This window comes from Homalodisca vitripennis, chromosome 5 (genome assembly GCF_021130785.1).
Source record: "Homalodisca vitripennis isolate AUS2020 chromosome 5, UT_GWSS_2.1, whole genome shotgun sequence".
Classification (NCBI taxonomy): domain Eukaryota; kingdom Metazoa; phylum Arthropoda; class Insecta; order Hemiptera; family Cicadellidae; genus Homalodisca; species Homalodisca vitripennis.
In genome coordinates this window covers 10,269,682-10,282,739 of record NC_060211.1, presented here as the reverse complement: position 1 = coordinate 10,282,739, position 13,058 = coordinate 10,269,682, and positions in this window count along the sequence as shown.

The window sequence follows — 13,058 nt, the reverse complement described above, 5'->3', positions numbered from 1 at the left end:
AGTTATCATGAGAGCTGCTAATCTTAAATTCTATCGAGCAGATTCGCTGGATCTCACATTCTCCGTAGGTGATGGATAAGTCTTTTGGCCAATACATGGGGTGGATCACTTTGATGTCATTCATGATTTTGGTGTAGTGTTCAGCCGCATTTGAAGATGATGATAGGAACCTTGAAGTCATGTTGTTAGCGAGGCTCCGATAGAACTGTTTTGTCTGTAATACTGGGTATCTTGGATCTTACACAAAGTTTAACATCTTGAAACATCAAATGTCAATAGAAATTTTAGCTTCCACTGAACGTCTACCCATGTTTTCAACTCGGTTTTCAAACACTTTGATTTAACAGTGTTACATCACTGTGGGCTTGGTTAAGGTTGAGGCTTGATTTTTGAAGCTGTAAGGACAAATCCGATAACTCTTCTAGAGCATCGAACATCAATGCCAGGTTGTGTTACAAAAGTTGTAGAAGATAATGTACTACAAAGCCCTTTGTAAGTTGAACGTTGCTTCGAGTCCCCTTTGTTTGTCTTCAGATGCTTCAATGAACATGATTGTACAAAGCTTTTAAAATCTGTTCCAAACTGCTTTCACCGCCATTAAGCTGGAGGCTACCCAACGAGTATCTAAAACACGCCGATTTTTCAACATTTGCTCTCTAGTCCTTTAGCAACTTCTGCCAACTCCATGCTGTTTTTCGGTGAACAACTAAACAATGTTTCTAATTTTTATCCATGAATATCTTAAAATGATTGATTCCAGCTACTTCTTCTATGGAATCGTGCACGGCAAGCTCTAAACGATGGTTCAAACAATGCCAAATGAACAAAGTTGGGGAACGTTTCAGTAAGCTGTATAGCAAGGCCAGATTTCTTGCCTAGTAGCACTGAAAGCACCATCACAAGTTAGAGCAATTTTGGTCTTTCATGAATTCAAAGCTTAGACCTAATGCTTGTAACTGATTTAAAAGTTCTTGTAATATACCAGCTGATGTTGTGCTATTTAGCTCAAAAAAGTGTTAAGAACACTGTCATAGGGTTTTTGCATTCCCTTTTAAAAAGTTTGATATAAACCACCAAAGCATTTTTGTTTGAAACTGAAGTGGCTTCATCCAAAAGCAGGGAAAAATTTACGAGTCTGACTTGATTAGGCCATTTATCAAGTCTGATTTCATTTCATCAGAAATATGATGAATTATACTGGAGCAAGCAACATTTGAATGTAGGATTCGCCCCATATCTAAGCCATTCATTATTTGAGATCAATTTCAGTTTCATACTCAAAAAATGGCCTATTTAGTTTAGCTTGCTTATAAGCCGTGCGGAAAATGCGCTCAGTTACAATCTGCTGCTCTTTATGCATAGAAGCAACAGCTTTTTTATTGTATCTTTCTTAGCTTCAATGAGTATTTTTTCAGCTAAAGAATGAGCTCGAGACCCACGGTGTAAAAATATCTTTTTCCTAGAGAGGATTGCTGGGTCTTTTTTATTGTTTCCATAAGCGTAAACAGTTCCTAAAACCCCACTCTTCGCTAATCTTTAGGCCCTTCGTTTTCTCTGCACCTAGAGTACTCACCACTACGGCAAACGTTGCAACCTAGTTCTCTGTTCACAATTAACCATGGATTTTTAGCTTTAAATTCAACAATTTGTTCTTCAGGACCAACAAACTGGCTGTTCACCCCTATTAACAAAATCATTATTTTCATTACTAACCTTAGCTTCGTCTGCATCAGATCCCAAACCCACCAACCTGGATAACTATTTTGACCGACGAGGGAAGTCGAAGGGGAATGGTAATCGCAATTATCCTCATTGATCCCGATTGCGTCTTTCTTTTTTATCTCGATCAACAATTGAAGTTGTAGTCAATGCTTCCGAACTGCAGTTCTCATTATTCGCATAACCTTTTTGTTTCTTAGGGTTAGGTTTAAAGAAATCAACAATTTTTCTGGTAGTCATAGTCAATTAGGAAACTATTTAGCTGCACCAGCACTAATAAGCATAAACACGAACACAATCAACGACCTGCACCTCAAAAACGAACTTAAGCGTGATGGGATGCGATGCAACTTGTAACTTAAACGCGAAACACACCAAGGGTCAAGTCAACTAGTCAACACACTTGTGATCACTGGGGCGGTGGCGCGGTGAAGGACTGGAGGGGGAAAGGAAGGGGGTGGGGTGGGTATTGCTTTGTTATTGAGAGGCGCAGCCGCGCATGCGCGAACTAGGATGACTCGCCCGTCACCTTCCTCCTGCCTGATTCCGTGCAAGACTCATCACAGCACAGCTCACAACTGCTTGTCGGGCGCTTACTATCTGCTTTCGAGTCACTCGCAAAAAAAGCATAGCATAATATTGATCCTACCTACAATTTTTTTTAACTAAAACTTGTACTCGTTAGTTTTAAAAGCGTTCCCTTGCGTTCCAGCACTCTTGGAAGGTAAGGGAACGCCGTTCCCTTGCGTTCCCACTGAAATTAACCACTGCTTCCACTCAAATCACACAGAGCCGTTTTTTTCAAATACATAAAAAACAAGATTGACTGACTATAGTTTCTAACATTAAACATCATGATTACAAAAAACTATACTTATTCATTGCTTTGAACATAATGAAACATTTTTTAAACTGTTATAAATTAAAAGCAATAATATAAGTACAATTTAGCAACGATTAAAACCAATTAGGTAATTAAAAGAACAGACATCACGTACAAAAAGAATTGGCTCACCAACTCGTTCTAAAATCAAGACAACCATATTACCTAATATTAGAACATTTTCATATCTCAATGCTCTTTCTGCAAACTTCTAAAACTCAAATTTAAAATTGTTTACTACTATTGTTTTATTATTTTTATGATTACATTTTTCAATTTTTTACCCACATTATTGCTTGAGAAAAGTGTTAAATATCACCGGAATATTGGTATTAAAAACATATTTTAAAGCTATGAACACTTTCTTGATATTAAATATTCTTGATTGGGCGAAACAATACAGACGCTACTGGGGTTACCGGAAATACTTTTATACAGGAAGAAGTTTAGAAACCGTAAGTAGGGAATTTTTAATTACAGTACGCGTCTGACAGCGAGTATGTAAGTAAATATTTTCGATCGTAGCAACAAAGTCAAACTCTGACGTAGCGTGAAATACGATTTATTTGAACCAGAAATGGTTCTTTACGCACATAACCTGTAGCCATAAGCCTGGTGTATGAACAATGAAATCATAATAATATATTTTAAATCCAAAGTGAGTTTTGTTTGATTTGCTTTCACGCGAAAAAGTATTCAACAAATTGTTCTTGAAATTTAACGTGACAAGTCTTAGGGTCACTGGAATGAATGTAGGCTTATTCTCCGGGCTACGCCCCACTGGTCTTTAAAGTAGCGAAAAATCCCTTCTTGGTCTCTAAGTTGTGAAATGTGTCAAATATAATCACCTGTTTTGTGTAAACATTGTTTATTATTTCCAATTTGTTTAAATTTTATAGTGAGTGAATTCTCTACGGAGATAACCATTATTTTTCGCATAGTTTTACATTTCAGTGATTAGGTAAGTACTCATCTACATTATAAAATTTTCTAAATTATAAGATGGTCAGAACTTAACACCGAAGACTCTCTTTGAAGCAGTCGGCAAGAGCTCGATGAAAGTTCGCTAGACTGTTCTTTTGAACTAATATACCAATTCCAGTTCTAAATGTTTTAAAACATTAAAAAAATATTTTTCAGTTCATAAAGAAACAAACGCAGTGTCATTATTAATATGGTTTTATCGAATATTAAGTATTAGGTATAAAAGACATAGTTACTATCTAACTTTTACTATACATTTAAAGACTAAAATACTAATTTTAGTTCTCTTTTGACAAAAGTAGGCTTCTCAGAGCTGTGTATGTATACAGAGGTGTTCAGTAAAAGTGTTCCAATACTTTGGGATTTTGTTCTATACATAAAAATGAACAAAAAAGTTCATATGAAGGTATTTCATAAAACCTTTTTAAAATCTTTTTAAAAATGAAATATCAACAAAATCCTTCTATCTGTTTCAAAATGGCGGACGTTTAAATTATCCCTTCAAAATAACTAAAAACCGACCAAAAGGTCAATACAATTCTCAAGTTTCATTACTTCATATTAACTGGTTAAAGATATATTTGTTTTGTAAAAAAAAAAAAAAAACGCACAGACAGATAAGGCGGAAACTAATGGTTTTTAGGACAAACCTTCATACGAACTTTGCTCATTTTTATGAGTGGAACAAAATCCCAAAGTACTGGAACACTTTTCGCGAACATTCTGTATATATTTTCTTGATCGGGAAAGAGGCAAATTCAACTATGGAACAAACAAAAATAGTAAGATCGTAGCAAATTACAATGACCATAAATATACACTTTTTAACATATTTTTCTTGATCGTGGGAAGAAGGAAAAACTCAACATTGGCATCGGAAATATAATTCACTTGAACAGAAGTGGTCATGCAGGTGCAAAACCTAGGAAACTGCGTGCGAAGTTGCGGGTAACTGCTAGTAATATATATACCGTAAGCATGTATACTTTCGATTCAATACTATTATAGGACTTAATTACGCACTCATATACAGTATTACGTCATATGTGCTCACAATAAGGTTACCATGGACGTTTCGCCACTCTGGCTTAAAATAATTCAAGTATTGCTGAAACTGGTGAAGCTATTCATTCAAACATTATAAACGAATTTGCTCTCGAACTGCAGTGTCCCAAAACATTGCTCTTTAAACTTAAATTCGAATTATTTTTAAATTTATCAGGAGAGAGAACTACCATGTAGTAATCATCCCTTGTTTTAAGAAATATTTATTTTGCAATTTGAAAGGGTATGCCTACAACGTACTCTGTATCTGCTATGGAATAGGCAGTCACGTGCAACAGCCGCGGGTAACTGCTAGCGATGTATAAATAGTTATAAGCATTTGAAGACGTTTCTAAAAACGTGCAATAGTTTGGTTTGCAATTAGGTTAAAAAGTATATTTGTAAATATACTAACTTGTCATCACTCAGTCCTATAATTAAAGTGTTATTTTATACCTTTAAAATGTTTACAACCGTTGTTTACCTTGCGAGACATCAAAACCATCTTGAAAGTTTAAAAGTGTACGTTTGAGACTGGCTAACAATCATATTCCAACCCGTACTATCGCTGTATCAATTTAAATCCGATTCTATTTGAAATTACAGTACCTAATTATCGCTATGTTATTGTACACCTCTCAGATTTTGTACAGCTGCTATCTAGAAACATGACAAATTATCAGAAAACATGCAAGAATTAACATTGCCATGAATGACCCTAATGTACTGAAACGTTTTCGTGCTGCTGTCAGATACCTAATAAAAGAGATACAACTATTTTGTTCCTTAATTCTCAACGGATGCCACATTAATACTATAAGAGAAGTAATAAACAATGCAATAGTAAAAGTTTTGCGTAATATTTCTAAAAAACGTGTAATTTTTGCCTACTTTGGGAAGCAGTTGAGATAAACATGTTGCAACAAATTGAAAACGGCCCTTTATCTCAAATGTTTCAATTGATTGAGACCGTCTAACAAACTCATTGGAGTTATGGGCAAATAATATCTATTGTTAAGTTTAGCCTGAATCTATTAAAATTACGCCAGTTTCAAGTTCACAAGCGAGTATAAGTCTGTTTCCTAGATAAAAAGGTACATTTCGGATTTTTTTATGGTTCTTGAGGTGACGAAGGTGATTGAATGCTATACGTAGATTTATATGAAATATATTTCGAAGTCAACAAATAAGTTGATTCGAATGTAAAACAGCGTTAAAAACTACTTTTCTCTAATAGGTGTAATATTTTAATGTATTAATACAATCGAATTACAAAGATGTTTTCATTTAATGTAAGTGTTTAACCTCACCTTACAATAAAAAATGTAGGTGCTATTTTCTTTATGTGCCAACTTAACAAATAATGCTTTCTGCTCCAACTATAATAGCTAAATTTACTTTTATAATGAATGAAAAATACAAATTAGCACATTAGTTAAATACTGTTTTGCTTAGCAAAGAGATATGTATAAATTTTGTTTAAATTGTTTTAGATCAGTATAAGAGCACGCCATTCTACGTATCGCCTAACAGTCTTCATCGAGTCGCTTGCAAAATTTCACATCTATACCTCATTTCATTCTAGAAATGTCCTGTGGATAGGCAGACATAGTCATACAGAAAATAAATGTTTTACATCCCCCAGCAGATAAAAAGGAATTTTGTGTTATCTTATTGAGTGATTGGTTTCAATGACGTTCAATAAATTCTATGGCTGGACATTCATAGAACTCATTCCAGTTTATATAGAAATGAAAAATTTCATGTAACATTTAAAATCTACAGTTGAAATATTTTTAGAGATATCTTGACACATGATACTTTTTGTTCATTAAGTTAAGATTCACATCAGTATTCAAAGTAACAATAAAAGATATCATGCGGACCGATAGAAAGACAGAAACGAAATTTTTCCAGCCCATTGAGTGATAGGCTTCGCTAACGCTCAGCCAAAAAACTATGATGTAGTATTCATAAAAATAAAACTTTCCGTGCAAACACATCCTGATTTAAAGTCTTATTTTGCCATATTTATTATAGTTTCTCAACTTAGACGAAACGACATTTCATTAAGAGTATTCTTTGACAAGTCGTCAACACAACCAGATAAACTCGCTGCAGCATTTTTTAAACGGAAAAAAACATTCCGTTATTTTTAAAGTTTGATAAAGTTTTAAATTAAAGTTTGGTTGTTGTTAGGTATTAACAATACTATTGATGTTACAATAATACAAATAACATAAAATCATCGTGTTATTTAAGAACATTGATACAGTGTTATATTGCAGTAATAGTGTATACGTGAAAAAAAAAAAAACTAATTTGAACCACAACACAAATGTATAATTAGTCAAACGTAGACATGGAACGTAACCAATACTTTAGAAACCATCGGGATGTGCAAGCTAAGATTTGTTTTAAGATTTTCCCGATTCGTGATCTAAACAAATTGCAATATCCAAAGTTATGCATTAGTACGGAAGCAACAAACATAACTACAAGTTATAAGTATGTTATATACCAATGTTAATATAATGTGAATTACACAGATGAAAGTGTTATTGGGAAGTATGTAAAGTTAAGATGGAATGTTGGTTATTTCTTTAATACACAGAGTGTCCCACGAAAAGGTTTAATCGTTTGATTTTATATTCTTTGTCCATTTATGCACTGCGATCATTTTCAAACTCTACATAATTAATAAAGTAGGGTTTAAAATATATTATGTGAAAATTAAAGTTCACAATTGTAACAATTGTAGAAAGAAAATGGTGACATATTGAAAAATTTTACTATTTCGCTTCCTATAAAATTTTTTTTTATGCCTGATTTGATTACTGCGTTGCGTTTTAAAGAACAGTTGTTTAATAACGCTCATTATTGAAAACAGCTGTTTGATTGAAGAATATTTCCTGTGCTATAAAAACGTAACCTAACCTCCTACATCACAGTTTTACTGATATTGAAGTTCGAGAAATAAGTGGCTTCTAATGGTGAACAACTTTCATGGCCGTTGGATTGATTGTGGAAGTGATTTTTTAGATTGGCCACCCCGATCCCCAGATTTAACTGTGTGATATTTCTTTCTATGGGATTACTTGTTACTTAAAGGGACAGGTTTATACTCGCAGCTTCAATAAAGATGAGGAATTAAAACAATCCATTGAAGAGGAACTTCTCTGAATACTCAAGAGAATTTCTTTGTAAGAGCTTACGATTCATTAGTTAAGCGCTGTTATGAGTGAGACGCTGTGGATGGATTACAGTTCGAATAATTGTGGACTGTAATTGCAGGTTTTTTAAATAAGATATGTTCTAATTTTCTGTTTGAAATGCTTTATTTCTCTAGAATATGACAGTAAATAATTTTACAAAAACCAAAAATACTGTTGTTATGCTGTTTTTAAAGTATAGTTTTTCAAAATGCCACAATTTTGTTCCAACAATTGCTAGAGAGCTGAAATTTTCATAGAATATTTTTAAACTCTATTTAATGAATTGTGTAGAGTTTGGAAATGGTCGGTGCATAAATGGGCAAGTAATACAAAATAAAAAGATTTAAACCTCTTCGTAGGACATCCGGTATTTAATAGGCGAAGCGGACGCTGTGGTTACGTTATTATACGTAATGGGAAAAATCTACCGACACCTCTTTTATCATTTTACCTTGATTTAGCAAGGGAAGATTTGATTTTAAACAAGGAATTTATTTTAAAACACTCCTATTTTAAATACTATATATGCTAAGGAGCTTTTAACATAAATTCTTACTTCTTACAAATATTACTTTTAATAAATAACTGCACAAATAAAATTATTCTTAAATCAGTGGCACTATATTTCGGTAAAACCCGTCTTCAGGCACCAAAAATTTTATAAAATACTGTATAGCAGAATACAATACTAACTACAGCAAATAAACAGAGAATCAATAAATACAGATAACATGACTAAATATTTCTTCTATGCGTTGTTTTACAATTTTGACGTTGTTGGCCAAGTTACAGCTGGAGGAATATAGCTGTGTTCGTGCAGCCCTAATACTACCCTTTCAACAAACAAACGCTATCTGTAAGGCGGGTTGCGTTTACGTGCTAGCCGCTGAGATGAAAGCGCAACACTTCGACTTTAAACTCACGATTTCGATTTGCCGATTAGTATTGACACATACGTTATTTTCAAAAAACACGTTAAACAACAATATAATAACTGAAAAACAAGGATAAGTCCTATTATTGCTATTATTCGGTATTCTATTATTATTTAATTTACAATCACTTCAATAATATTTAGTTTTAAAATGCTAGAATATAATATTCTAATAACAAATGTCGCTTACAATGATTGTTTTTTCATTGGAGTTCTTCAATCCCACTCAAATTGTCCTCCTCTTCTGGGTCACTGTCACTGCTGTCTGTATCCGAACCAACTGATATAATAAAGGATTCTATAATATTGTCAATCTGGGGTTCTGCGGCTGCATAGTCCCTTTCGATTTTCTCTACGTGCTTGCACTTTACTGACCACTCTTCTGCGCCCATACTTGATATCTTGTCTTCGCATAGAGCTTTAGCTTGAGCCATAGTGAAAGATGTATTTCTCATAGCCACACAACTTTTGACTTCGGCAAAAATTAACTCAATGGGATTGAGGTCTGGGTGGTAGGGCGGAAGTCGTTAGATGTCGTGACCCTCTAGTAGAACAGTTTCGTCCAAGGCGTACCGGACATACCTTGGTTTGTATAGCTGCACAAGTTTGTAGAGTTCAGGTAAAAGCATATAGTCGCAGAATGGTATTCCGTTTTTTTTAAAGCCACACCCTCATATCTTGCTTCCTACTTTTTGAAGTAGGGGCTTTATCAATTTGTATGTTATGGTAGGGCGCGTTATCGCCTACCAGTACTGAATTTGGTTCCAAATTTGGTAACACTTTTCCTTTATCCACTTCACAAATATGTCCCCATTCACGTTGTCGTGGTAGTCTCCACTATGGTTGCTTGCTTCCAACAGGTAAAAGCATTAGGCACGAACCCTTTCTCTCCACCCGCATAGATAATTATTAGTCTCTCGCCCTTGGAAATTGGCTTGTGTAACTCTTCAGTTGAGCCATTCAACCAAGTTTGGTTAGATACGTGAGACGATAGTATAAAAGATTCGTCTAAATAAATTATTGGGCGTCCTTGATCCCTGTAGTTTTTTTAACTCTCTCAAGTACGTTATACTTTTCTCTCGGATTTCTGGCTTTTCAATTAATAATTTTCTATTGTTTGCCGTCCTTATCCCAAGTAAATCCCAGGTTCTTTAATACCCACCTCAAACTTTTCTCACAACCCTGGAAATTTATTTTGTTCCTTAGCACCTCCCTCAATAGTTTTGCAGTCGGTATGCGATGTTCTTCAATATGGAACAGACTGATTTTAGCGAGTGTGATGAGTTATTTGGGCCAATACGATTCCTGAAAGGAGGGTTTACCCATGAGCCATAGGAAATGTTTTCGGGATGCAGGGCATAACGGTACGCCGCCGCCACCCTTGATATTTTGCATTTAAGCTGAGAAAATATCCTTCTTCTACGACATTTTTAGGGTTTTAATATATAGAACAGCCTATTTTATCTTATCTTCACACATTACACTGGTGGGCCATGATCATGCCCAGCCCAATAGGGTATGTAGGTGCGTTACTGGTGGAAAACGAGCTGGAGAAGTGAGTACTTAGACGTAGCTCCAGAGTCATCCGGCGGATCTCAGTGTAGGTTCTATCCTGTTTTAACAGTGTAGCTAACCCATTTGGGCGCTCTTTTGAAAGTACTTTTCGGAGAAAAGCTGCAGTAGACTGATCAAAAAATACATTCGCAGAAGTGCCGACAAAACCTTCTTTTTGACCTCCTTAATTCAAGGTTGTAGCTGTTAAGTGCTTGTTAGTACTCTTCCTATCTACAAGTGTGATTGGCTGTATTACAGAGCCTTTTAACATTTTTCCTTCATTTTCTCTAACTCCCATTTCTATAAATGAACTCTCTTTTGAGACTTTTTCTAAACGCAAAGTGTATGTAAATTGTGTTCTAGTTCCTCTACCGACACATTCATGAGTCTTTTAAATAAATTCCAATCATCAGTTTGTAAACTCTATTGCCCCTTGCAGGGATTCATTTGAGAGTTTTATAAAAATGTTTGTGATCCGACATTGTTCTCGAGAGACGTGCCAGTTTACTAACCGTCAAGGTAATGTCAAATACCGCCGATCTAACTCTAGTTTTGGATGTTGTTTTTGTCCTAATTTGATATTCCTATGTCATTGCTAGATATTTATAAAGGCTCTCGCCTCGTTTATTGCTGTCACTGCTGCGCCATATCAAGTGATGAGCGTTGGCGTCGGAGCCAATGACAAGGCTGTTCTTCCTCCTTTTGCAGTAGTGAACCAGTCTTTTGACCTGTTTAGATTGCAGTGTTTCCCCCTTCGCCAAGGAACAAAGCTTGAAGCTATATAATGACAGCTTCCATTCCCCTGGCTTAGGATATCATTACTTATACCGCAACCAGATCCCTATCAATAAATTGGGAAAAGAAGTAAGCGTTTTATTGAGTTTTTAATCAGCAAAGCTGCTATAGATATTTCTGAGTCTCTAGATTAGAACAACTCACCTACACCGGTTGGAAGTCTCTTTCACTTCTTCCTTATTTACGTAGGGCTCTTGTATCAGCACCAAATATGTTTTGTCATAGGGGAATTTTCTGTTGAATAAATCAGAGGCACTTTTGATGTGCTGTACATTCACCTGAATGACCTGAAATCCCCTTCATCACTTCCTTAATCTTTGAAGGTTATGTCCACTTCCCTTTGCCGGTCGGAAACCCCTTTGTGACAGTTCGAGTTCTAGGTTGTGCTGCTCCTTCCTCTTATTAGCACCTACTTTGCCTGGGAGCTTTCATTGAGATTTTCTATCAGGTTGTTGTTGAGTAGTGGCAGCCTTCGAAGTTTCTAGCTGTACCATTATTGAAATTGTGCTCAACCTTTTGCTCAACCGTACCAGTCTGAAGTGATAGCGGAGTTTCTTTACTTGTTTCAGCCACACTTTTGACAGTCTGTTTGGTATACTTCTCGGGCTTGATACTTCTTTCATGCATCGTTACTTTTTCGGATATATAGTAGATTTTATAGTTTTCTTTTTTGAGGTGTTGGATGGAAACTAGGTGTAAAGACATCATATAATGTATAGCAGTTCCTCCGTCACTCCTCCTCACCACTCTCCATTCGCCCATTTCTAGGCGGAAGGTTTGAGTTCTTGATCAGTTTTAGGATTTCTCTGTTGAATCAGATGTGCTGTTTGGAAGGAAATATCATCAAATACGATGTTAGAAAGCCCTTCTCCTCAACATCTTCCAAGCTCACATCTTCCCATGGCTTTAGATTTCCTATGGTGGACATTAGCCACCATGATGTGTCCTTATCTATGCAGGATATGCTTAACCAACCACAAATAAAAGCTATAGCGTTACAATGACGATGTGGTCCTCCCTCTTCCTCCACAACTTGTTCGACAATAGCCATCTGAATTTGATTCATCTGATCATTGGTTAAATTGTTTACGTTTTCTTGCTACTCCGCCGTTTAGTTTTTACGTTTCTTTTGCTCTTCTAATGAAGCTTCTCAACAGCTTCCGAGAGTTCCATAGAATTTTGTTGGAGTTGCTGGTGATTAACATCCAGATTCATTTCAATACGAGCTATTTAGCTGCTCGTCTTCAGTCAAGAATACCTCTGGTAGTCAGTGATTGCACAGAATTTATTATAAATTCAATATTAACAGACAATTTTATGTTCTGTAATAAAATTATTTAAAAAAATAAAACACCAGATATGACATATTTCCAAAATAAAATACGATGGCGATAGGAAATACATTTAATGATAAACCTCGATACAGATTTGAGTTATTCATTGGTTCTGATGTTTGAAAACAAGAAATTGTTGTTTCTCTCGAATTTAATGTGGAATCTTTTCCAAACTTACACATAATTTCTACCTTCGATTGATTAAACTCTACTAACTTTAACTATCTATAGTCAAAGCTACTAGTTAGTAATTACCCATTTGATTCTACCTTTGATTGTATTAGTAACAGAATATAATATTGTGTAATTATTATATAAAAACTATTTTATCAATTATGTTTCAGACTGGATTAGTTATTGTAATATATAATTTGTTTCTATTTATTTATCTCCAATTTAACATTATCCAAAGTGAATTCCAAATAAGTAACAAGTTAGCACCGTGTTACAGTCTGCGTCCGTTAAAGTCACATGTTTAATTAAACAAAGCTTTATGACTAAACAACAGAAAAGGTTGGTTATAATTTATAATAATATTTCTAATAATACTGGCACAACTGTCACGAACCTTTCAAAACGACAAAAAATTATTTTGT